The sequence below is a fragment of the Vicugna pacos genome, chromosome 15 (genome assembly GCF_048564905.1).
Source record: "Vicugna pacos chromosome 15, VicPac4, whole genome shotgun sequence".
Taxonomy (NCBI): Eukaryota; Metazoa; Chordata; class Mammalia; order Artiodactyla; family Camelidae; genus Vicugna; species Vicugna pacos.
In genome coordinates this window covers 8,332,770-8,359,432 of record NC_133001.1, presented here as the reverse complement: position 1 = coordinate 8,359,432, position 26,663 = coordinate 8,332,770, and the positions used below count along the sequence as shown (strand labels likewise).

At 41.9% G+C, this 26,663-nt stretch overlaps 1 protein-coding gene, 1 long non-coding RNA gene and 1 other non-coding gene across 5 annotated transcripts in view; 1 reads left to right on the top strand and 2 right to left on the bottom strand.

The window, feature by feature from the left end:
* Window positions 1–1,600, bottom strand: part of PAIP2B (poly(A) binding protein interacting protein 2B) — a 36,436-nt gene extending 34,836 nt beyond the window's left edge. Inside the window, exon 1 of one of the 2 annotated variants that reach the window (XM_072937583.1) lies at window positions 1,399–1,600. The gene's annotated coding sequence lies outside the window, so the exon portion shown is untranslated. The remainder of the gene's footprint in view (window positions 1–1,398) is intronic. The other variant, XM_006201561.4, reaches the window with a different exon arrangement.
* Window positions 1,601–5,777: 4,177 nt separating this feature from the next.
* LOC140685851 (uncharacterized) lies at window positions 5,778–24,613 on the bottom strand. 2 transcript variants are annotated; one of them, XR_012059283.1, is made up of 5 exons: window positions 24,529–24,613; window positions 24,411–24,493; window positions 24,216–24,323; window positions 17,122–17,296; window positions 5,778–6,022 (listed from the first exon to the last, which is right to left on the bottom strand). It is a non-coding gene; the product is annotated as an uncharacterized lncRNA (long non-coding RNA). The 2 variants fall into 2 exon arrangements; XR_012059282.1 differs by having other exon boundaries at window positions 24,411–24,589.
* Window positions 10,380–10,452, top strand: TRNAN-AUU (transfer RNA asparagine (anticodon AUU)). The gene has a single exon. It is a non-coding gene; the product is annotated as a tRNA-Asn (tRNA).
* Window positions 24,614–26,663: the final 2,050 nt, after the last annotated feature.

The window sequence follows — 26,663 nt, the reverse complement described above, 5'->3', positions numbered from 1 at the left end:
GTTTTCTCCCCTCCCCCATCTCCCATTTCCACGCACACAGGGTAAAGGCCCCAACAGGCTTATCCCAATACTTTGATTTCCTCCATCCCCTCAAACAAAATCCTCACTGTTCAATATCTAAATTAATATTTTCAAAACTCTGAAGTCTCAATCAAAACTAAGTATGATAAGTTACTTTTTCCCCGTAAAATTCTTGACATATTTTATTCAGGCACAACAAAGTTTGTACTTTTATCTGGAAACATATGGCTATAACCAAAACTATTGAAACCCAAACTAAGATACTATGAAGATAAATACAATGCTGTTTTTAAACAGATTCAATGCTATATTATCCACAGTCTGGGTGTGATCAAATCACATTATGCTATACAGCTAAAGTATATCCTATATTTTATGACAAAGTAGGGTGGTCAGGCCCTTACACTGCAAACTCTGGGAGACTCCAGCTGAACTGTTTAAAGTATAATCCAATCCTATCCACTTGAAAAATAAAACATTTTAAAATGTCTTGCTGCCAGCAAACCCTTCTCATTCGCATTTTCAAAAATTATCATCAAAACAACTGTAATGGGACAAAGATTCTAGAAAGGATATAATGATCAAATGCCATTTTAAGGAAGGCAAGAATGGTTTACCATGAACAAAACCGATTAAAGTTTCCAGCCTTGCAAAGCTCCCTCTATAGTGTATTCTGCCTCTCTCGCGTCCACCTTCCAGCTGCCTGGAAGGGGCAAGTGGAAAATGTTAGTTTCCAAGAGAGGTGAGAATGAAATTTAGGGGGTGGGAGGGAGTAAAGGACCCATTCGTTGAGGGGAAGGATGAAGCGAAGTGGCTAAGGTCCGTAACTCAAATTAGGTATCAAGAATGAGGGCTAGAGTAACGCGGAAAGCGGAGGGAGTATCAGAAACGCAAATAATGCACGGGGGCCCGCGAAGGGGAGAGGGCCGATAATGCGCAACTCTTTCCCCCTCCCCATTTTGGGGGGGGTGGGGTACGGAAGGAGGCTGCACTGGTCAATTTGCCTAGCAGTGGTGCACCGGGGCAGTAAAGGGACTCGCAAGCCTGAGGTTTCAGTCCGAGTGTTACAAGGGGGCTGAGGGAGTCCAGGGAAGCTGGGAGTGGGGTAAGAATAGCGCGCCAGTGGGGGGAGAAAGGGACTAAAGACCGCATAGCGCCCCCGAGGGGCAGGGGCTGACCCCAGCGGACGCCCTTTCTCGCCGGCCGCCGCGACGTGGGACCCGCCGGCTTACCCTCCCCACGGGAGCTCGGGCAGGCGCGCGATGCCCCTCACAGTCCCGACGGCGGCGGAAAGGGAGGCGCAGGGCGGCCCCCAGAGCCGGGAGAGCGGCGCTTCCCGCGGGTCCCCTCCCTGGCAGCCCGGGCGCCCCTGCCCACCTGGGCTGTCCAGAAGCCTCTCCTCCAGACCGTACTCCGCCACTCCTCCGAGAACCTCAGCTGTAGCCGCAGAGGTCGCCGTCGTCAGAACAGTCTCGGCCTCCAGTACCAAAGCGTGAGCCACAGCACCAGAGGAGCGCCGTTACCACTCTCCAGGTTACCTCTTAACTGCACACTGACTCCTCACCCCGCCCCGGAACTCAAGCCATTGGTTGCTGGGCACCGCCCCATTCGTCTATTGGACGAAAGAGGACGCCGCTCAGTCACCTAGAAGGGCACGTGTGCTGTTTATTGGTCTAAACGTGAAGCAGTTCCCGCCCACTCCTTTAGAAGTTCCAGCGTCTGATTGGTATCAATGTCTGTCTTTTTGCTCCCTTCGGTCTTTCCCTTGGGGTGGAGCGCCTCCTTGCGAGAGACACAGGCTCTGATTGGCTGAAACGACGCTAAGGTAGTCCAGGATAGGCACTGGGCCAAGGATGCGTCTGGCCCCCACGTGGGGGAGGAGCTCAAAGCGCAGCACCTCTCAGTTTGTTTACACAAGCGCTTGCTCCCATTTCCTTCCATTGGCTGAGCCAGCAGCCACTCCCACCGGATTGCGCCACTCAGTCTAGCAAGGAGGGGCTTGGGGGCGGGTCTCAGTGGGATTTCCCCAGCTGTCAATTACCCAGGGAGGTGCTTTGAGCAAGGCCGGCTTGGTACCTGAAGCCGCCCTCCGTTGCGGAAATTCGGGAGTTGGGCTTGTAGGAGGGGCTGGAGGGAAGCAGAGGGACTCCGCCACATTTCTAGAGACAAATTTAGCTTCTTGGATTTTTTTGTTAAATCCTTACTTCCCCCTTGGATTTAGGGTGTCCAGTCTTTGCTTGCTAAGGACGTTGAATTTTATCCTTCAGAAAGTGGGATTTCTTTATAGAAGTCTTACTTTATACATCTTTGTATCTCCCCACCTGTCATGTTAAATATGTACATAACACAAAGTGAAGGCTTACTAATTCATTGCAAAATGAGTGGATACATGATAAAAATGACAAGAATAGCTAAGTAAACTCATTAAATAACAGTAATTTAAATATATATGTAACATTAAATATAAGAATTAAGTAAATATATAAATAATTAAATTCATTCACTTAACAAATATTATTGAGCAGGTTATGATGCTCCAGACTCTGATCTAAGTTCTGGGTATATGATATGAATAACATAATAAAGATGCACCCAGGGTGCTTATTCACCAGCTGAGGAAACTGACAGTAAACAGGTAACCAAAAAATAAAATGTCATATTTTGACTAAGCACTACAAAGAAAAATAAAGCAGGTTTAAGGAATGGTTGAAAGAATAGCTGTTTTTGATTTAAGTGTTTAAGAGCTGTTTGAAGAAGGATCATTGAACTCAGACGTGAATAATGTGAGGAGTGGGAAGGGGGTACCCTCTCCAGGGCCGTTAAGCTGCGCAAGTCTAGAATCACTAGTCATATTGCTCCATGCATTTACAACTTGTGTTATTAGGTATATATCCTTTTAGGATTGTAAGCTTTATCTGACTAAATAGATCTTACAAGAAACACTTACCTCTTTTAGAAAACAAAAATCTGTCTCCAAGATGAATTCCCCATACCCTCCACTGCTTCTTTTCTTAAGGTGGCTTCATAAGTCCACAGCTTTGAAAAACAGGGTCTTCAGGTCAATGTGGTATCTTTGCACAATCAGAAATACTCTTCAAGCTGAAGATTTATTACCAGGATAGCAATGGGATGTGGGGAAGCATTGGTGGGCTCTTGGAAGGGTTGGTGTTAGCTTCCTAGCTCTGACACTGTCTCATAACTTAATGACTGGATATCACCAATAATAAAGAGAAAATCTTAAAAGCAGGCAGAGAAAAAAAGATATATACATTTTGGAGGAGAAGGTAAGAATTACATCGGACTTATCGGAAACCATGGAAGCCAAAAAACAATGAAGGAGGGAGGCAGCCTTGTGGGTACCTGGTGGTAGTATGCAGACTAGATAGGAGTTCGAAGGGACAGAAAGGAGACAACAACCCATCATGGAGTTACAGGGGATGGTGTCAGTTAGAGAGAGGGAGACAAGAGGAGTCCACTAACCCTCCCTGACATCCTACTGCTCCTCTGATGATAAATCTTCAACCTTAAAGGATATCTCTTTTATTTTTACTGTGGTAAATTACACATAACAATTTTTACTATTTTAACCATTTTGAGGCTACAGTTCAGTGGCATTAAGTATATTCATATTATTGTGCAACTATCACCACTATCCATCTCCAGAATGATTTCATCATCCCAAACTGAAATTCCATACCCATTAAACAATAACTTTCCTTCCCTCATCCCCTGGAAATTACCATTCTACTTTCTGTCTTTATGAATTTGACTACTATGGATACCTCATATAGGTGGAATCATACAATATTTGTCCTTTTGTGCCTGGCTTATTTCACTAGGCATAATGTAGTCAAGGTTCACCCATGTTTTAACAGTATAGCATGAATCACAATTTTATTCCTTTTTAAAGCTGACCAGTATTCAATTGCATATATATATGAAATATGCCACCTTTTGTTTATCCATTCATCTGCCAATAGAATTTGAGTATTGTGAGTAATGTTACTATGGTTGTGCAAATATTTGTTCAAGTCCTTGCTTTCAGTCCTTTTGGGTATATACCCAGAAGCAGAATTGTTGGATCACATGGTAATTCTATGTTTAATTTTTAGAGGAACTGCTGTTTTCCACAGCAGCTACACCATCTTATATTCCCACCAGCAGTGCACAGGAGTTCCAACTTCACATCGTTGCCAACATTTGCTATTTTCTGCATTTTAAAAAAAAATCTATTCTAATGAATGTGAAGTGGTATCTCATTATGGTTTTGATTTGGATTGTCCTAGTTATTAGTGACGTTGAGCATCATTTCATGTGCTTTTTGGACATTTGTATATCTTCTTTGGAGAAATATATATACAAGCCCTTTGCACATTTTAAAATTAGTTTTTTTTTTGGTTTGCTTTTGAATTGTACAAATTCTGTATATATATCTGGATAGTAATCTTTATCAGACGTATGATTTGCAAATATTTTCTTCCATTCTGTGGATTGCCTTTTCTCTGTGGATAGCATCGTTTGATACTTAAAGAGTATTTCTGATTGTGCAAGAACACCATGTGGATCTGAAGGATGTATTTTCCAAAGCTATGAGATTATGTAAGCCCATCTCTCACCATGCACCTGAAGGCCACCTTAGGAAAAGAAACCGTGGAGGATATGGTGGAGGCTATTATGCAGACAAGCAATTTTTTTTTTTCTGAAGGAGCTATGCATTTCTTGTAGGTTCTATTTAAATGACTTAATAAGACAAAACTTTATATCAGAGTGGATATCCATTTTTCTTCTCTCCCTTCACAACCTAGAGAGGTTCCTGGAGAAAACTAGATCAGCTAGAGAACTAAAGTAAAGAAGTCACTGGGCACACCAGCTGGGTCTTAGACCAGCTGCAGTGAGCCACCCGAGACCATCCTAGATATCTTCTGGGGCCCCAAGAAGCAATTGTCAAGAATATGTGGCCCCTTGAGCCCTGTGCTGGGCTCAAGCGGAGGAACTCTTTGCCTCTCCTCTCAAGATAGTTATTCTATCCATTCATACTAGAGATGGGGAGGACTTCTACACCAATCCTGGGGAATTTCCTCTCCAACACTGCCTGTCGGGTTTCATCCTCCCATCATTCACTCATCCATGGCCTGACCACTGTAGGTAGCCAGGCTTATACTCCCATAGGCAAATGATCTTCCTTTAGGGGCACTGATTAGCCCAGGGTAAAAGACATACAGATATTGGCATTTGGAGATCCTGAAAAAAAATGTTTGGGTCTTACTTTATTCCTTATGGAGAGATCAAACCCCATTACACACAGTTATCTTTACAGCATCTCATTCTATAATATGAAGAGTCAATGATTACCAGACTATCAAGGAAAGCCTCTAACATAACAGTCAAAGGTCAAAATAAACAAACAGAAACAATTAAACTCAGTAGAAATAGAGACAATATAAGAAGCCAAAAAAAAAAAGAAAAAAAACGAACTAACAAAAAACCCTGTAATTAATATCCTTTAAGGGTAAGACATTGCATCACCAACTGAGAACAAAATGCTACTTTAAAAAAAGAAGCATTTAGAGAATAAGAAAGACTTTTCAGAAATTAAAAATGTAAGACTCTTTGGGGGAGGGTATAGCTCAAGTGGTAGAGTGCATGCCTGGCATGCATGAGATCATGGGTTCAATCCCTAGTACCTCCCCTAAAAATAAACAAGTAAGTAAAACTAATTATGCCCTCTCCAACAAAAATAAATAAATAAATAACTCTTCAAAATTTAGTGTTTTATTTTGCTCTCCCATATAATAAGCCTGAAAGTAAGAAACCCAGTGCTTCCACATTGTAGGCAGCAGACAGGAACAAGAAGAGTATGTTTCTTCTCTTTAAGAGACTTCAAGGAGACGTTCACTCATCATTTCCCTTCCCGTTCCGCTGCTCAGAACTTAGTCAGATGGATATACCTCGCTGCAAAGAAGGCTGGAAAATGAGCTGTTCAGTCTGGATCTCCAAGTAGCTATTAAAAAAAACAAACAAACAGGGATTCTACTATTAATTACCAACGAGAGACTAGATATAAAGGCCGCAGAAGAGCTCGAAGATAAAGTTGATGAAATGGCCCATAAAGCGAAATAAAAAGAAAGTAAGATAGAAAACAGTAGACAAAATGTAGGAAACGTTCTAGAAGTAGAGGACAGAGGGAGGGGTATAAATTCAACAATACCAGAAGCATAGCTTATAGCTAAAATCGTCTGAATCTCTTAACTGAGAGAACTCAACAAGTGCCCAAATCTTTGAAGAAAAATGGTTCCCACCAGTAATAACTGATATTTGTTGAATTTTTACTATGGGCCAGACATTTTATAAGTATTAACCCATTTCATCTCTAAAAGAACAGTATGAATACTGCAATTATTCCCACTTACAAACAGATAAACTGAGGCAGGGAAAGGGTATGGAATTTACCTAAGATCATTCAGCTAGTAAGTGGTGAAGCTGTGTTGTGGTCTCTTTGCAGATGAGGAATGGATTTGGATGTCAACACTAGTGATACCACATATGTACCAAGAAGGCATGAAGAGGTCTGTTATGCACATGATGAGGTCTTCCATGCCCCAGGCTCCCAAGGAGGTCAGAAAATATCTTGACAGAGGCAGGAGGAATGACTAGCTTTGGCTCCAATTGCAGTTAGCGAGTAGGGGTGTGGTAAGAGTTTTCATGTACAGACATGGTTGCATGGTTTGAACTTCCCAAAGGAGGGGCCATGGGGCTTATGGTTTTGCCTACATGCAGAGGAAGAGAAGTGGGAGGGGTGGGGACTGAAATCTGTCAGCATTCAAATGTAAAAGATGAATAGAGATAAGGAGGAGATCCTAAGAGTTCCCAGAAAGAAATAGGTCACACAAAAAAAATCAGGAATCAAGAAAATCAGACTTTCCATAGGTAACACAGAAGGACAGAGCCAGGGGAATGATACATTCAAAATTATGCAGGAAATTATTTCTAATCTAGATGTCTTAGTCTGTTCGGGCAGCTGTTACAAAATAAACTGGATGGCTTAAAAACAACAGAAATCTATTTCTTGTAATTCTGGAGGCTAAGAAGACCAAGAACAAAGCGCCAGCAGATTCAGTGTCTGGGAAGGGTCAGCTTCCAGGTTCAGAGATGGCAGTGTTTTCACTGTAACCTCACATGGGGGAGGGGGTGAGGGATCTCTCTAGGTCCTGTTTCATAAGGACACTAATCTCATTCATGAGGACTCTACCTTCAAGACCTCCCAAGATCCCATCTCCACATATTATCACATTGGGGATTAAGTTGCAACATATAAATTTTGGCGGGGGCAGGGTGCGGAACACAAACATTCAGTTTATGGCACTAGAAACGGTATCCAGCCGTACTATCAATTAAGTGTGAGAATGGAACAAAAATATTTTCAGACAATCAAGGTCTCAGCAAATTTACCTCTGAGGTACCTTTTTTCAGGAGCTCTTGGAGGATATACACCATCAAAGTTAGAAAGTAAATAAGAAAGAGAAAGACACAGTTGTATCTCAGTAAAAGTGGAGTGAAAACAAAAAAGAAAGAGGAAGAGACAGAACCAAGGAAAGCAGGAGACCTAACAGAAGAGAAGATTGAAGGGAGTCCCCAGAAGGACAATGAAGGGACAGTGGCCGTGCGGCAGGCCTGGAGGGCGACCTGCTTGCAGTGGAGAGGCGAACCCGGGGCTCCAGGAGTGACGTCTCCCAGAAAAAAGTGAATAGACATGTCATTTATATGTATGGGCATACTGACAGGCAATTATACAGCTGGAGATGAGTTAGTGATAAATGAATAGAAGACTAAGGGATTATAAGTGCCAGAAAAAGACAAAAGAAAAGGCATACTCCTCTTGGTGGCTTAGCTACAAACAATAGTAGGAAATACACATATAGCACTTACTGTGTGCAAGAAACTGTTCTAACTATTTTACATTTATTAACTCTTTCAATTCTCACAGTAACTCATTTTGCAGATAAGAAGTCTGTGGCAAAAAGGTTAAGTACCTTGATGAAGTCACACGGTACTTATATTTCCTCTTTTTGCTGTAACAAATTACCATAAACTTAATTGTTTAAAATAACACACATCCAAAATAAGTTTTGATGAGCTCAAATCAAGGTGTCTGCAGGCCTGCATTTTTTCTAGAGGCTCTAAGGGAGAATCCAGTTCCTGGCTTTTTCCATCTTCTGGAGGCCACCTGTATTCCTTGGCTCCTGGCGCCTTCCTCCATCTTCAAAGCCAGCAGTGTAGCATCTTCTCTCCCTCTGACTTCTGCTTCCATCTTTACATCTTCTCTTTTTCTGATTCTTCTGCCTTCCTCTTAATAGGACCCTGGTGGTTACACTGGGCCCACCTGGTAATCCAGGATAATCTCTCCATCTCACAGTGCTTCCATCTACAAAGTCCCTTTTACCACGTAAAGTAAAACATTCATAAGTTTCGGAAATCAGGGAGTGGGCATCTTTGAGGAGACATTACTTAGCCTATCACACACAGGAAGGGGTGGAGACAGGATTCAAATCGAGGTAATCTATCTCCAGAGTTCTTACTCTTACTCATTATGCTGTGTTGCTTCTATGACAATATTTACATATTCAGAATCACATTGACACTCAATGTGGATTAACACTGGGATGCTAAGGAGAGGGAAAGTATGCAGTGAGTGGGTAAGAGAGCTAATTCCCCTTATTTCATAGCAGGAAGGAACTAATAGACTAAAATAGATAGTCTAACACCCCCTCCACCAAATCCAAGAATATATGAGGATATGTATCAAAAGAAAAGGTAAAGAAAGTTGAAAAGGTAGCCTCAGGGGTGGAGGACGAAATGTGATTTTCCCAGAAAGCCTTGGAAAACCAGTTGATTTTGTCAAATATGTGCAAGCACTATTTTGATTAAAGAGATTTAATTTGAAAACCCAAAGGTGTGAGTCTGGGATCTTGTTTACAGAGTTTCTATTTGCAGCATCCGCTCTGCTGGTTTTTACTCTCATGTTCCCTGGCTGCCTGACCTTCTCTTAGGATCCTGTTTCTTGCCTCTGGCTCCTTGCATGACAACTAGATTTGGCTGAGTTCCTCAGCCCTGGCACCCTTTCTTGGACACAGCTTTGGTATTTGTCCTCCAGCTGCAAGTCTGGGTCTCTCAGTATCTAAGCCTCTGCTGTCAGAAGAGAGGCAGACAAGGGCTTATCTGGTAGACTTATGGTAGGTTGCACTTTTCTTTCACTTTTAAAGTTGGGCATGACTCTTAACAACAGCCAAGACATGGAAACAACCTAAATGCCCATTGACAGGTGACTGCATAAAGAAAATGTGGTGTATCTATATCTATATCTATATCTATCCAATGGAATACTATTCAGCCATAAAAAAGAAAATGCCACTTGCTGCAACATAGATGGACCTGGAGATTGTCATCCTAAGTGAAGTAAGCCAGAAAGAGAAAGAAAAATACCATGTGATATCACTTATATCTGGAATCTAAAAAAAAAAAGGACACAAATGAACTTATTTACAAAACAGAAATGGACTCACAGACATAAAGAATAAATTTAAGGTTACTGGGGGTGGAGTGGGGAAGGAGGTGGGAAAGGGTAAACTGGGAGTTCAAGATTTGGAGATACTAACTACTATATATAAAATAGATAAACAACAAGTTTATACTGTACAGCACAGGGAACTATATTCAATCTCTTATAGTAACCTATAGCAAAAAAGAATACGAAAATGAATATATGTATGTATATGTCTGACTGAAACATGCTGTACACCAGAAATTGACACAACATTGTAAACTGACTATACTTCAATTTAAAAAAATTAAAATAAATAAATAAATCAATATTTAAAAAATGTTGGGCATTAACATGTTATTTGCTTTGGCCAATGAAATGTGAGTGGAAGCAATGTGTGTTATTTCTGGACAGGTATCTTAAAAGCCAGCACATTACATGCCATACCTTCTTCCTACCACAGTGATCATGTAACAGGTGTTGAGATGAAGCCTCCATCAGTTTGGGTCTCTTGAGTAACTCCAGTGAGCAGAGTTCCCTGCTGCCTCACCCTGGACATATAGAATGAGTGACAGACTTTTGTTATATGAAGGCTCTGAGATCTTGGGATTGTTTGTTACCGCAGCCTGACCCAACCTATCATGGCTGGTATACCAGAGCAATGAATACAAGGCAGAGTCTTTAAGAACTCGATGGGTTAAGCCCAGAAAACCAAGTTCATTCAGTGATTCCAAAGGGCACGAACAGAGCCTCAAATGATGGCGAAGTCAAGAGTCAAGAGCTGAGGAGAGCTGGGATAAACACAAGTTGGAAGTAAGGGGGAGGGTATAACTCAGTGGTAGAGTATGTGCTTATTATGCACAAAGTCCTAGATTCAATTCCTAGTACCTCCACTGAAAATAAATAAGCCAATTGAATAAGCCCCCCCAAAATAAATAAATAAAAAGCAACTGCCACTTTAAAATAAATACATACATACATACATACATACATACATACATACATACGTACGTACTTTTTAAAAAAAGCTGGAAGTAAAATTCAGAGGATGCTAGTTAATTTCTAGGGAAAGAACCGAAAGTGAGCAATCTTTGTCTTTATTATTCTCTCAATTCTGATCCACAGGCTAGTCTGGTGGATTTGAAGGCTCCAGGTCAAGTGGACATGAGAGCATCATTACTATGCAGGTTGGAAGTGCAGGGGGATGTGGGAACATGGTGGGGGTGCTCTGATTAGAAAGAGGGAACAAACTGTTGAACACAAACCCTGCAGTGACAGGGAGCTCTGCAGAGGCACAGCAATGTTGATGGTTGGTTCCCTTTGAGCCTTTGAATGAGATGTTCTATTTGGTCATCACGGTGTGTGGTGGGCAACGTTCAGGTGGACAAGGATGTACCCTTCAGAACTGAGACACGAACTGGGGACTAGGTCAGAAGTCAAATGTCTCTGAAGGAAGATGACCTTGCTGATTAACAGATTGGCCATTGAGGTGCAGATAGGGGATAATAATGGAAAATGTCCATGATGAGAGGTTGGGTCAAAAACATGCAAGGAAGCACTGGGAGTTGGAGAGGATGCACTCACTTCCCAGGTGTTCCTTGACCTCAGGATGGAAGTCTCAGGTAGTAGTAATGCACAGGATGTCATTTTTTTATTCTATACTTTGTAGACTATATTCAGGGCTAATTAAAACTAGTCAGGAAGCGCAGTGACACAGCAGCAACCTGAACACGTGCTCCCTGAACACAGGCAGTTTCGGCTGTCTAGACTGAAAACTCAGACCATTCAAAAGAGGCGGCTGCCTGGTGTGAACAGAAATTCTCTGCATGTGGCAGATGCTACAGGCTATGATGGGATGTGTGCCCTAGCCTTAAATGTGAGCCCTTAGGAAACCGTGACTAAAAGTTGATTTTAGGCTGGAATTCCCATTTCTGGAGATAATATTTGACCTTGACTGGGGTCATCTTCCATGAGAAATGGGCACAGGGTAGAGGTTACCAGACTTGACCTCCCCACTGAGATACAGTCAACGCCATAACTTTGTTACAAGCTAAGGGTCTATAAAATACCATACTGGCTCAGACAAGTTCAGAGCCGGCAGCCTCTGGATTATAGGGTAATTTCCGGGACCTAACAAATCACATTGCCCTCTGAATGAATTTCTCTAGCAGTTTCTTAGGTCTGTCTGATTTCAATGATTTAAATATTCATTTGCAAATTCTTCCATTTTAAGGACATTTGGAGTAATGATTCTTTTCTTCTCCTGAGTACTTGTATTTATGATGGGATCTGTATCATTTTTTTGTCTAGCATTTTAAATTATGTCATTGTGACTGCCTGATTTATTCCTCAGTAAAGTTGCCACCTCTTTAAGGGTCATATATTAATATTCTTGATTTTTCTCCCCCACATGCATGTGCCCAACAAGTATTTATTTATGGATTTATTTTAAATATTCATGTTGTGAACACATTTGCAGAGCCCACACCCAGTTTATCTTTTGCAAACCATTATGTTTATATAGCAGTTTGTGTTCTGAAAGCAAAGCTCATGCACATTCCCCATGACAGAAGGGTTCCACCATACTCTGGGAATCGAAATTCCAAGAATGCTTCCAGTTTCCAAATTTACCCATCCTGTAATGGAAAATCCAGGGCTGACCTCTCCCACTGAGGTGGTAGTTTCTGATTGCACAATAGTGTGCTCCCTTCCCAAGATTGCAGGAGCCCAAATCCTCTTTTGAGAAGCTCTCTCCCCATTAGAAACGCAGATTGTTCATTTAGCAATTAGAGCTGTCAGCACAGTAAGCTGGCAAGAGAGCGCAGCTTCTGTCACTGGGCAGGGAGCCCTTGGCAGAGCCAGGACTTCAGGGCCTAGGGAAATGGGTAGGACAGAGCTCTAATTTGTTACTTCCCCAGCACTTATTGGCATCCTGTATCCTGGCAAATGACGTATGTATTGAGTAAACCTATATGGTAGGGAGGAAAGTTAGATAGAAAATGCAGGAAGGAGGTAAAAACAGGAACGGTCTGTGGGTCTCCCAGGGCTCGAATCTAGGTGATGCTGCCTCATCCATTCACACCTCCACTCATCGCCCACCTACTGACCACTTATTCTACACCAGCTGCAAAGCTTGGTGCTGGGGACTCACAGGTGAACATGACATGGTTCTTGCCTTTGAAGGACACACAATGAGAGGGAAAGACCAAAATATAAATAAGAGCAACGACAGGTTTCAGACTCTATGGGGCAGAGAGAGAACATACAAATAACAGCGGAATAAACTGTGGGTCTCCAGTTTCCACCTGCCCCTTTGCCCTCAGGAGCCAAATTTCCCAACCGCTTTATCGTGCAAATACTTCCCAAGACTCCTCTTTGAGGCTTTCCATCATCTGAACAGGACATCCTAAAATTCCTCAAATGTTTATGGTACATGCCACTTGCGTGTTTTATTTTGGCCTGTAAAATGTGTTGAGCTGGGATGGCTATTTAGGTGTTACATGTATATAAATCGTCTCTCCGAAATTCCTTACTTGATGGCGGTGAATATCTTGTACTCTCAGTAATGGCCAGCATAGTGCTAATTATATAATTCTACTCAGTATATATTTTGAATTGAATAGTTACTGACTTATCAGAGGGCCCCTCATCTCTCTTTCTCCAGAAACTCCACATGAAAAATTAAGAGAATTGCTCCATCCTCCTTACCCTCTCCTAGAATTGATGCTGAAGGGCTGTGAAAAATGAATGTATCTTTTCCAGATAAGGGTGAATAATTAGTGTTCTCCCTTTCACAGATTTCAAGATACAGACATCAGCAGTGCCCTTTGCTGGTCAAGACTCTTTAGATACAACTGACAGAAACCAACTTGAAATTCCCTTAAGCAAAAAGGGAATTTGTTGGTTTGCTTAGTTGGAAAGCCTCAGGATTAGCATCAAGCATGGCTGGATCCAGGGGTTCAAACGATGTCATTAGGCCCTGTTTCTCCTTCTCTCTACCTGCTCTGCTCTCCTCTATGGTAGTTTCATTGTTAAGCAGGTTCTTTCACTCTGGTAGAAACAATGGACACATGCAGCTTTTGAATTTATGATTCTCACAACTTTCAATTCCAGAAAAAGACAGAGCCTTGCTCTCCAGCTATGGTCTAGTGCATCTCATGGAGTGACTCGGATTGGCTATAGTTGTGTCATATACCCATTCATTTGACTAACTGCTGGGGACAGAAGGTGGAAGCACCACGATTGTCTAGGCCTAGGTCACCCTCCCACCCCTGCACCAGGAAGTGGGGAAGGCACCATGATTGAGAATACTACCAGAACCACTAAGGATGGGGAAGAGAACATTCTCCTATAGAAAAAGGGATATTGGGCAGACAAAAAGGAGATATCCACACGCTTCTTGATCATTCTAACCTAATCCAGAAGCTGGGAGAATTCGAGTGCGTGTAGGGCAGTGGAACGTACTGAGGGACTGTTACTTATCTTTTGGAGGATGGCTGCATCTTGACTTCCCTTTCAAACACTGGTGGCATCTAACTGATAGAAAGTGAGCTAACTGCTCCAATTTAGTCCTTACTAGTTCTCCTTTCCTGTGCACATTAGATGGGGTAAGTGGGTTCCAAGCAGGTTGTACTCTTTGTCTCAATTTGTGGGAGGATGGTGGTGTAACTCCCCAGGTCAGAGACCATAAGAGAAGCGGCTAGTTTGAGGGGGGAGATGGTGGTCAGTATGTGTCTGTGTTAAGTTTCAGATGTCTGAGGAATGTCTAGGCATCATTTGGACATATGACTGAGGCCTGGGTGGTAAATAATGTCTTTGGGAGTTAACAGTGTATGTTTAGTAACTAAAGTCTTGGAGGTGAATGATGTGGCAGTTTGAGAAGTTATACAATGAGAAGAAAGAAGGGTCAGGACAGAACACTAGACATCAGAGAAGGGTACAGGGGAATGAAGATATTTAAGGGACAAGCCAAGGAGGAAGACCTCATAAAGAATTAAAAGAAAATTCTTAAGGGTGAGTATAGCTCAGTGGTAGACTGCATGCATACACAAGTTCCTTGGTTCAATCCCCAGTACCTCCATGAAGGAAGGGAGGAAGGAAGGGAGGAAGGAAAGAAGGAAAGAAAGAAAGAAGGAAAGAAAGAAGGAAAGAGAGAAAGGGAGAGAGAGAGAGAATGAGAGAAAGAAAAGAAAAAGAAAAAAAAGAGTGAAAAGACAGACCATGAACTGGAAGAAGATACTTACAATGCATTTACTCAATGAAGGATTGGTGTTACCAGTTTATTTATTTATTTTTATATTCTTTATTGGATAAGTGGTAAAAGAAATAAAAGTGTCTGGTGTCAGAATAACCAATAAAAGGGAGAATTTTCATATAAAAGAAAATGGTCAAAAATATCCCACATCTCACAGCAATGAGGATGAGGACTGAAAACTGGCAACAGAATCTAGTAATTATAAGGCCGCTGGTGCCTCAGGAGAGAGCAGTTTCTATGGAGTGGTGGGAATAATGAACAACGGGCAATGGACAAGGACTTACTGCAGAGTGAAAAGAAACATGAGTTCCCTAAACGGGGAGGGAAAGAGAAAAGAACATTGAGATCTAAAATGGCAGGGAGAGGAGGGAGTAGGGGTGGGCGAGTGGGATGACTCAACCCTTTGTCATTTATACTGCAGGCCTTTGTCCGCTGAGGACGCGCGATGGTGCAATGGTTAGGACAGGCTTTGGAGCCAGGCTGCCTGCGTGAACATCCCAGTTTTACCACCGCTTACTAGCTGTGTAAACCAGGCGAGTTACTTAACTTCTTTGCCCTTAGTTTCCTCATCTGGAAAGTATAATTTTAAGAACTTCTTAGGTTTTTTTAAAAATTATTTAATTTTATTATTTTTTTTGGTGGGGGTAGGTAAATAGGCTTATTAACTTTCTGACAAGTTACTGGGGATTGAACCCAGGACCCTGTGTATGCTAAGCATGTGCTCTACCACTTGAGCTATACCTTCCCCCTACTTCTTAGGTTTTTGTGAGTACTTAGAACTGCACATAGTAAGCAACCAGTAAGTGTTCATTATCAGTAATACTATTAGTATCATCATCATCATTACTACATTAGTAAATTCTGGCTTTTTCTCTCAGAGAAAGTTCTAGGACAGTGATTTTCTAAGGTTGGTCCAGGAACTTCTGTGGGTCCCTGAAACTCTTTCAGAAGGTCTGGGAGATCAAAACTATTTTCATAATACAAAAAACATGATTCGTATTTTTCATTCTCAGTTTTTCCAGAAGCAATGTGACGTGTAATATTGTAACAGATTGATGCAGAAACAAATATGAAAACCCAGCTGTCTTCTATTAAGTCAGACACAGAAAAGACTTCCAGATATACAAAAGAATGCCACTCTTCTCACTTATTTTTGTTGTGTTTTGGGAAATAATTTTCATAAAACATGCTATTTATGTTAACATATTAATTATTGCTATTTTAGATCATTTCAAACTAAATATTTAAAAAATTATCCATTTAAATTTCTCATCCAGTAAATATTCAAAAGATATCACTCACATAAACAAAAGCTCTGTGAGGTCGCCAATAATTCTTGAGTGTGAAGGGAAACTGACACCAAAAAGTTTGAGAATCACTGCTCTGGGGACTAAATCAGAATCAGAATAGGAAATGTTAACTAGTTTGTACTCTTCTCCCTAGTCACACGGGACTACTTGCTTTTCCTTAATGATTTCTGTTCACAGCTCTGAATCTTTGCTTGTGCTGTTCCCTCCGTATAGAGTGTCTGTTTATCTTTCTTTGTCAGAATCCTGCACATCCTTTAAGACAGCTAAAATCCAAATTCCACTTGCTTACGGTAATGCTGGTCCTCCCGTTCTTTTAAGAGCATCTTATTTTTTATTTTTTTAAGCGCATTTTGTTATCTCAGAAGCTGCCCAGAATCAAGTGTACTTGGGTCGCTTCCCTAGTCTCTTTCTTTTTCTCTTTGAATTATTTTTTAAATTGAAGTATGGTCAGTTACAATGTGTCAATTTCTGATGTATAGCACAATGTCCCAGACATGCACATGCATACATATATTCGTTTTCATATTCTTTTTCATTAAAGGTTATTACAAAATATTGAATACAGCTCCTTGTGCTATACAGAAGAAACTTATCCCCCGCCCCAGTCTCATTCTTATTGTTCACCAGCCACAAACACAGGAAGAGCTATGCACCAATCTCAGTAGAGGTGGGAGGGTCTTGATATCTCTACCATGGCCACTGTCCCCCAAGAGAACCCTTCCTCCCTGCCAAGGGTGCTGCTCCACATGCTCCCAAGGCAGGAAGTCCTTGCCTTTTGGTTCTCACTGTATAGCTGGAGCCACGCTCCAATCTGAGCAGAAGTGTGAGAATGCACCTTACCCTAGTTCTTTGCTAAACTTTGTCACCTGGGCTCCCAAGAACCATTTCTTGTTCGCCAATCCTCACACATCTGCTACTGTAGTTTTTTCACAAGTCCCTTTCATCAGTCAGACACAGTCAGGGCCTGAATGAGAAATACAATACCCTGTTCTCCATACCTTCATCTCTCCTGTACACCTCTCAGGCTCAAGCACTAAAAACATCTTCTTCACATTTGTAGCATTTCTGCCAGGTTCCGAGTCTTCTTTTAAGCTTAGTTTAGGTCCCCTCCGGTTGCCTTCATCATCTTCATCATCATCATAATCCTCATATATATTTTGATTCCCAATAATTCTGCAAGGAACATGGTATCTCATTGTATTACTTATCCACTACTATGTAACAAATGACCACCAAAACTTAGTGGCTTTAAACAACATTTATTATCTTAGTTTGAGTCTGGGCTGGCTTAGCTGAGTTCCCTGCTTCACAGGCTGCAATCTAGGTATGGAACGAGACTATGGCCATCACAAGCCTCAATCGGGAAACAATTTGTTTCCAGGCTGACTGACATGATTGTTGGCTGGATTTAGTTCCTTCTTGTCTTTTGGCTGGAGGCCGCCCTCAGTTCTTTGCCACATGGGGCTCTCTAACACGGCAGCTTACTTCATGAAAGCGTGGAAGTAAGAAGGCAATAGAGAAAAATCCAGTAAGACGTAAGTCAGTTTTTTGAATCTCCATCATAGAAAAAAAATTGCAGTTTTCTGTTTGTTAGAAGTAAGTCACTAGGTCCAGCCCTCAGTCAAGGCAAGCAGATACACAAGGGCATGAATCCCGGGATCACTGAGGGCCATCTTCAAAGACAGCTGCCACACTCACTTTCCCAAATAGTGCAGCTGAACCTCGGTGAGGGTCAATAATTCGACCAAGGTCACTCAGCTAGTAAATGGCAGAGCTAGATTTGAACTTAAGTCTTTCAGACCTCATGGCTTACCTCTAACACTTATGTCACATATTCTTTTATTTTTATGTTTTATTGACATATAGTCAGTTTACAATGTTGTGTCAATTTCTAGTGTACAGCATAAAGGTTCAGTCATATATATACATACATATATTCATTTTCGTATTCTTTTTCATTATAGGTTACTACAAAATATCGAATATAGTTCCCTGTGCTATACTGGAGAAGCTTGTTGTTTATCTATTTTATATATAGCAGCTAGTATCTGCAAATTTCGAACTCCCAATTTATCCCTTCCTACTCCCTTTCCCCCCGATAACCACAAGCTCTTCTATGTCTGTGAGTCCGTTTCTGTTTTGTAAATAAGTTCATTTGTATCTTTTTTTTTTAGATTCTGCATATAAGTGATATCATATGGTATTTTTCTTTCTCTTTCTGGCTTACTTCACTTAGAATGACACTCTCCAGGTCTACCTATGTTGCAGCAAATGGCATTATTTTATTCTTTTTAATGGCTGAATAGTATTCTATTGTATAAATATACCACAACCTCTTTATCCAGTCGTCTGGACTTTAGGTTGTTTCCATGTAAATAGTGCTGCTGCAAACACTGGGGTGCATATTCCATATATCTTACATTGTGTTTGTCACTTGGCTATCTCCCTTATTCAACTGCAGCCTTATTAAGAATGCTTATGCCTCTTACAGTGACAAAAATGTTGGTGAATAGATAGATGGGTGAACTCATGAATCAATTAAAATAGTTTGTATGTTGGAACTATGCATACAGAAATTGCTAAACCAGGGTTGAAAATAAAACAGAACTGGAAAACAGAGCATGGGTCAAACTGAAAAGGGAGGAGTGGAAGTGAGTGAAGGAGGAATCCAGATACACTGTTGAGCCCTTGGAGTTTTTCACACTCTTCACCTTCTGTGTGGAACATAGGTGATGTTTGAGTGAGTAGAGATAAATCCTGCACTTTGCCAGAATTTAGACAGAATGGCCAACAATGCATAAAAGGCATCTGAATAGAGCTAGATCCACTCCCACTCCAAATGTATTTAACCTATGTATTTATGTGTATTTAACCAGAAAATCTGAACCTATGTCACTGTGCTGCTTAAAAGGGAAAAAAAATGGTAGCAACCAAAATATTTATGCTAAAAGAGACGAAGGAGCAAAAAGTTTCATGCAAATTTGAATGTTTGGATTATTTCTTCACCTCACGATAACTGGGTTGTTAACATATTAATAAAATATTGCCTGCAAAAGGTAACATTTCTAAGAACCCTGATTTTATTGGTGGATACTTTAAATATCCAGATAGTTTCATTGTTCCTGCTTTTTATGGGGCTTCTGTAATATGCTTTCAAATACACTGTTATGCTATGGAAAGGGAATTGGCTTCCACTGCTCTTACCAGTGAGATGACAGCTCTCTGAGAAATAGTTGCTTGACCTATCACTTCCTTTCTTCTATAGTACATTTAGATTTTATGTTTCTGGTCGGGGTCTTGTAGAAGGCACAACACAGAAATAGTGCAACCCCTTATATGAAAGGGAGGAAACTAGCAATCAAAAAATCCATAGCCTGTGATTATTTGTGATATTCCCACCTGAGCTGGATTGAAAAAATTTTTTTAACTTTTATTTATTTATTTGTGATGGAGGTCCTGAATGGAGGTACCGGGAATTGAACCCAGGACCTCACCTGTGCTAAGCACACACTTTTTCCATTGAGCTATATCCCCCAGCTCCCCCCCCCCCCCCGGGCTGATAGTATTAACCCACTTTACACAGCAAACATCTCAAAGAATCCTTTCTGAAAAGTGGGAATGGGATTAACCACACTCCTGAAAACATAAATTATTTAAGTTTTCTAATAACTGGATCAGTGCAATATAAAAATGCACCCTAGAGAACAGTCACCTAACAGTTGTTTGCATAAAACTCTGAGCAGAGCAGCTCAGATAGAGCTCGGCAGCTAGCTGAGCAATCTCTCCAGGGCCTGGGTACCTAGAGACGTAAATTTAGTAGCTAAGTCCTGGGGTTCTAACTATCTGACTATCCCAGTCAACTTTTCACTTCTGTTAATTCTGTAAGGAAACTTATAGAAAGTTATCACTGAGGGACTCCAGAAAACCCTACCTCTATGAAAACATTAACACACTTTTGCAAGATCCTGTAAGCTTGCCGGTATTACAGTGTTGCAAGTTATTATTTGGAAGTTTAGTCTTTAGAGGGAGAGGGTGAAAGGTGACCTCTGCAGTTCAAGCTCCACACAAGTAGAGGCTTCATAATAGTGGAGCTGTGCATTTTAAAAATCTTGCAAGGGTCAAAGGGAATTTTTTTTTTCTGAAACTTTTGCTTAAGTGCTTGGGTTGTTACTGTTTATAGGATTAGGTAGGTCATTTGCTGTTGTCAGGTTACATCTGCAATTGTTGAGCAAGACTCCTTTCGCCATAAAGCTATGCTAATCTCTCCAGGACATTCATTCCTCAGCTCTTTGCTGACAGTACACAAGTTATCATACAGCCTTCATGGGAGTGTGAGGTCCAGTTCTATTTTCAGCCCACCCTCTGGCTAGCTCTGTAACCTTGGGAAAAATCACTTCTAGGCCTTGTGCCACAGATCTGCCATCTGTAAATTTGAGCTGGTTAGTAACCCTCCTCTGGCTGAGTCAGTGGAAGTCCTGAATTCTGGAACTGGGCAATTAAGGACTTCAATGTGCTCACCGAGAGTCCTTTACATATTAATCCTTTCCCCTGTGAACTTTTCTCACAGGCCAGTTCTTGAACATTTGATCATATTTTTGCTCCAGTGATACTTCAACAAACACATAGAACAATTTTTTCAAAAGCTGGACAGCCCAACTACATTCCCTCCAGCCCTGCTGCCACCTGAGATTGGGTGTTAATTTTTTCATCTTGTGTATTCATTTCCATTCCCCTCAGCCATTATCCAGGGTGCACCTAAACATCACTTCCACTGGAACTTGCCACGGCAGGGGCTTAGCCAGGATCCATTCATTCTGTTTCAGTCAGTGGATGGTGATCAGTATTGTTAGAACAAATGGGAACTTTTTAAAACTTCATACATTTAAGCCTCTTGTAAACTTAAAACACCTGCAATTACTTTATGTTATTGTTCCATCCCTATGTAAGGCAGGTGTCAGCTAGAGCGGCCCTTCCCTCTGTAATTTAAGTACGATCCTCCCAAACATCAGTTTGGGTGTTCTGAGGCCAGCCCAAGATTCCCAGTAATTTCTGAGGGGCTCATTTTCTTCCGTCTTCTTTGGCCCTGAGCCCCTGCATCCAGTGGTGCTGTCTTTTCACTGTCCTAACCTCAACTTCAGTCTCTTCCTTCCCTTTTACAAAACTCCATTCCCACAGACCTTTAGCGACATTTTAAGATCAGAGAAAACAACTTAAAATGTGTATACCAGACACTTGTGTTCCTTTAATAGTCCCATCTCCTACCCACCCAATCACCAGCGATTTCCCAGCAGCCTTCCCTCTACAACGCAGCCCGGACTGACTTTATGTCGTCACTCTGTCCCTATGTAAGGCTCTCAGTCCCCTCTCAGCTCCTCTCCCATCCCTCCCTCGCTTGGCCCATCTCTTCTCCCAGCTCCCGCTCCCTCTTTCTCAGCAGCAAAAAGAGATTCCTTCCATGTTTTCATGCAGAGCCACTTTTCTTGTGTGGCTAGGGCTTCTGCTCACACCCATGTTTTCAAAGTCTCACCTAATACCAGAAACAGTTTATTGGAATATTTTCCCAAAGACAGTTTTTCCTAAGAAGAATTCTGGTAACATTTATTACTAAATTTTCTCCTCTTTATACTCAACCATGTGCAATGTACAGTCATCAGAATTTAGAAACATTTATATTCTACTTTCTCATTATTTTGCATGCACTTTCCCCCATTTATTGTACATGTTTGTTATGTTATTAAGTGCCCTTCCAATTATCGGGTATTTGAGTTATTTCCAGTTTTATTTTGTTTTGCATTTTGAATAGTACTGCTATAAACATTTTGTGAAAATTGATTATTCTCATTTGGATTCTTTTAAGGGAATATATCCCCAAATGTGGATTATGGAACAAATATGAATAACTTCATAGATCTTGTGTTTGCCTCAGTACTTTCAAAAACAGTTGTCCTAATAAATAACTGTCAGTTTATGAGTTTGACCATTTTTCTTAGCTCTGCCAATATTCTCCTTTGTAATTTTCAATTAGCCTTGCAGCAAGGCTAATCATTTCCCCAAGATTAAGTTCCTTAAGCTCTGAGTTTCTTCATGTATGAAATATTTGGTCAGATGCTTTGATCCCCTTCTCTAGTGAAGTCTAAATATTGATTCTGTTTTAATACTTTTATTGAGATATAATTCACAAACCCATGCAATTCATCCATTCAAAGTGTACAATTCAATGAATTTTAGTATATTCACAGAGCTATGAAACCATCATCACAATAAATTTTAGAACATTTCACTACCTCAGAATGGAACCCTCTACCTCTAGTCATTACTCCCAATCCTTTCATTCCACCCCCAGCCTTAGGTACCAATAATCTTTCTGTTTCTGTAGATTTGCCCATTTCAGGTATTTCATACAAATGGAATCATATAACATGTGGTTCTTAGTGACTGGCTTCTCTCACTTAACATAATTTTGCCAACTTTTTCCATGTTGTAGCATGTATTCGTCCTACATTCCTTTTGTTTTTTTAAATAAATTGTTGAACGTCAGGTTTTTCTTACCACTGGAGTTTTCCTTTAATATTTGTGTTTTTTCCCAATTTTATTGAGATACAATTGACTTTGTTTAGTGGGGAGGTAATTAGGTTTATCTATTTATTATTATTATTATTTTTAATGGAGGTACTGGGGATCGAACCCAGAACCTTGTGCATGCTAAGCATGCACTCTGCCGCTGAGCTATACCCTCTCTGCTCCTTCATTCCTTTTTATTGATGAATGATATTCCACTATATGGATATATCATATTTCTTTATCCATTCACCAACTGACAGGCATGTGGGTTGTCTCCACTTTTTGTCTACTATAATGTTGCTATAAACATTCAAGCACAAGTATTTATGTGCACAGTTGTTTGGGGGTATATATGTAAGAAAGCAATTGCTTGGTCGTAACTCTACATCTAACTCTTTGAGGAGCTACCAGACTGTTTTCCAAAGTAGATGCACCATTTTACATTCCTACCAGCAGTGTAAGAGGGTTCCAATTTCTCCACATTCTTGCTATATTAGTTTGCTAGGGCTGGCAAAACAAAATATTACAGAGTGGTTTAAACAACAGAAACTTATTTTATCACAGTTCTGGAGATTATAAGTCCCAGATCAAGGTATCCACACTTTTGGTTTCTCCTGAAGTCTCTGTCATTGGTTTGGAGATGGTCACATGCTTACTGTGTCCTCACATGGCCTGTTCTGTGTGTGTGCATATCCTTGGTGTCTCCTCCTCTTTTCATAAGGACACCAGGCATATTAGGTTATGGCCCCTCCCCCATGACCTCATGTTACCTCTCTAAAGGCCTTCTCTCTCTCTCTCTGTATATATATATATATATATATATATATATATCTCAACAATTAAGAAAAAAGACTAACATTGAATAGAAAAACAGGCAAAGGATATGAACAGAATGCTCACAGAAATGAAATTTTAAAAAATTGTTTGATAAATACTGTATAGAGAGATGCAGTAAAACAGGTACCCTGATAAATTGCTGCAGAAGCATAACTGAAACAATATTTTAATGGAATACTATACAATCATTAAAAAGAATCAAAGTTATCCAAGATACAGTGGTAAGTGAAGAAAAAGCAAGGTGGCAAAGCTGTGTGGAGTACTGGGTGTGTGTGGGTGTGGGTGTGGGTGTGTGTGTGTGAGAGAGAGAGATTGGGGAAAGAGTAAAAATTCACATACACAGGCATATTTAATGCACAGAATGTCTCTGAAAAGATATGCAGGAAATTAGTTAACAGTGTAGCCTAAAAGGAAAGAAAATTAGGGGCAGTGGATGATGGAAACTTTCTTTTCATTGCATGTCATATTTTTTTGAGGCTATTGAAAACTTTAACTGTTACATATACTACCCAGTCGTCTTTAAAGAAAAAAGAAAATAAGTGATGTGTGGACTGTTCTCCACTTAATCATGGCCACTAGAATTCCAGGGTAGCATGATTTTCAGTTCTCGCCTGGCCTAAATCTCCCTCCCACCGCCATTGCAAAACAGGACTTTTGAAATTGGAATGCACCTTATGCAGGCTCCTCTAATTACCTGTTTCCTTATCTCCTGTATCTGACCGACTCGGGGATTCTTTAAAGTAGGAGGTGTTTCTCATTGCCGTGCGTCCCCAAGCACTGTGGCTGGCCCTCAATCGGTGCTCTGTAAACAGTAGATGAAATGTTTGATTAAAAATAGAAAGAGACCCCGCAAAATCAGAAGAGAGTCCTGCACGTCTCAGACACTCACAGATCTTGTATTTGCGGGATGTGTTTCTCCTCGCCTCTTCTCATTCACCTGAAATACACTTCCAAGCTGGGCCACGCGGAAACCTGAAATACACTTCCAAGCTGGGCCACGCGGAAACCTGGACGCCTCTCCGCGGGCGGGCGAGGACCGCTGAGCCTGCAGTGTGGCTGGGCGGCCCTGTCCGCTCCCGCCCCGTCCCCGGCTTCCCGCGCTCCGCGCCCATTGGCGGTCCTTGGGAATGGACTGCGCCCATTGGCCGTCCTTCGGGCTGGGCGGGCCCCACTGCAGGGTGCCTTGAGCCCAGGGACCAAACGGCCGGCGTGCGCGGAGCGCTAGGAGCTGCGCGGATGTGGCGCGCGCGCGGCCGGCAATGCCGCGGGACAACGTTCCTGCCGGGACTACAACCCAGGCGGCAGCCGGGGCCGCTGCTCCGAGCTCCGTCTCCGCCACCGCCGCGGCGTTGCGGACTACGGACCCGCTGAAGCGGTGAGCACTTCCTGGGCTCCCTGCCCTTTCCCATGTTCAGGGGCAATTGGCAGGCGGTGGACAGGCAGGGGCGAGATGGCCGGCTGGTTCCCCGCCAAGGCATCGTCACATCGCGGCGTTGGGACCCCCACCCCGACTCCCACTCCCGTGACTGTTAGTCCCCAGTCGGCTGGTCTTTAGCGCTAAGCAAGTTGTGTGTGCGGAGGCGTCCAGTGGGTCAGCTCGCCATGGAACGCCTCACTGGCACTTGTCGCTCGACTTTGCGGTCCCAGTAACTCTTCTCGGGTCCTGGACACGCTCAGTGGACGCGGCGCTCTGCGTGAGGGTCTTGGGAGACCACGATTAAGTAAATGATCTTTACACGCAGGCTTTTGGGGTGGGGTTAGGGTGATGAGGTCTCGTCAAATAGTCTCTTGTTCGCTTCGAAGTCAGTGAAATAGCTCTGATGAACTTGGCTCTTTCTAAAGATTGTTCTTTAAAAAATTACATTGTAGAATTGCATAATATGCGGAATCTCAGCCAAAAATAGTGTTTGATGTCAGGGTAGTCATTTGAAGACAACGCTGACACTTCTATTCCGTGGATAATAGGTTTTGAGCTTTCTTACTTTCGAGTAATAGATTTCTTTCATTAAAGGAATTTCTCAAGTACAGAAAAATAAAGGAAGAAACCATGCATACTGTTTTGAGCCATCAATGTTAAGGGGTTTCCATGCGCCCCCCGCCCTCCCCATTTGCTTAGGCTTGCTTTTACTTGCAACCACATACCCACGTTCGATTTTGGAGTGGTGTAAAAAGCGTGTGCGCCCCCGCCCGGGTTCCACTGGACAGCCGAGGGATGTCGGCCGTGTGCCGGACCCCGGCTGCGCTGGCGACTCGGGTCATTCCCCAGAGCAGGAGAGGTTCCGGACAGCCGCCCGGCCCGGTTGTTGATTGCAGCGATTTGCATGTTCCGAGAGAATCCAGGAAGCCGGGCTGCACGCCAGTTTAGGACACTGCTCAAGTCTCAGTCTGGGGGTCACTTCGCAGCATCGGCTATTTCTTTTCATTTCTGTGGCCTGAGTTGACCTCTGGTCCTTTCACTGGAGGCAGGCAGAACTGACGCTTAGAGTAATTAAGTGAATTGCTCAGAATACTAAATACAAGTACCATAACTGCCCTCTCCTAATCTCTGTGCCATTTGTTGCAAGTTGATGAGAGCCGGGAGTGAAGAGAATGATACACATTTTGCAGAACGGAACGCTGTGATGTTGTGTCATGTTTCTTGGCGCTGGTTTCCCAGTCCAAGTTCTGGTGGCATTGTTTCAGCCTGCTTTGCCCTTTTCCAAGTCCCCGTGGGTTAGTTTGAGTCAAAAGGAATGCTTATTTCTTGTCCCGTAAGAATTGGGAAAGGGGATTGCTGGCTTGAGAAAAAGGTGCTGGAATTTAGTCTGCCTCCTTCAGAGATTCTGAAAATTATGGATTTTTAAAAATGAGGGCATATTGGAGATTGTAGAATACTGTAATTATTGTCCTTATGAAGGGGCTGGAAAACAGAAATGCCGTGCTCGTATTCAGTAATCAGGAAAAGTGAAATGTTTTAAATGCACACTTCAAAACTGTGAATGCTTCTGTGAATTCCCTTGTAAAATCAAAAAATGACCCTTAATTTATCATTTCTTTCTTTCTTTCTTTCTTTTGAATCTGCTTTAAGGACTTGAGTTGTGTTTTACTGTTCCTAGATGTCTGGATTCTGAGTGACTTTTAGCTGAGGTTTAAGTATGTTTTA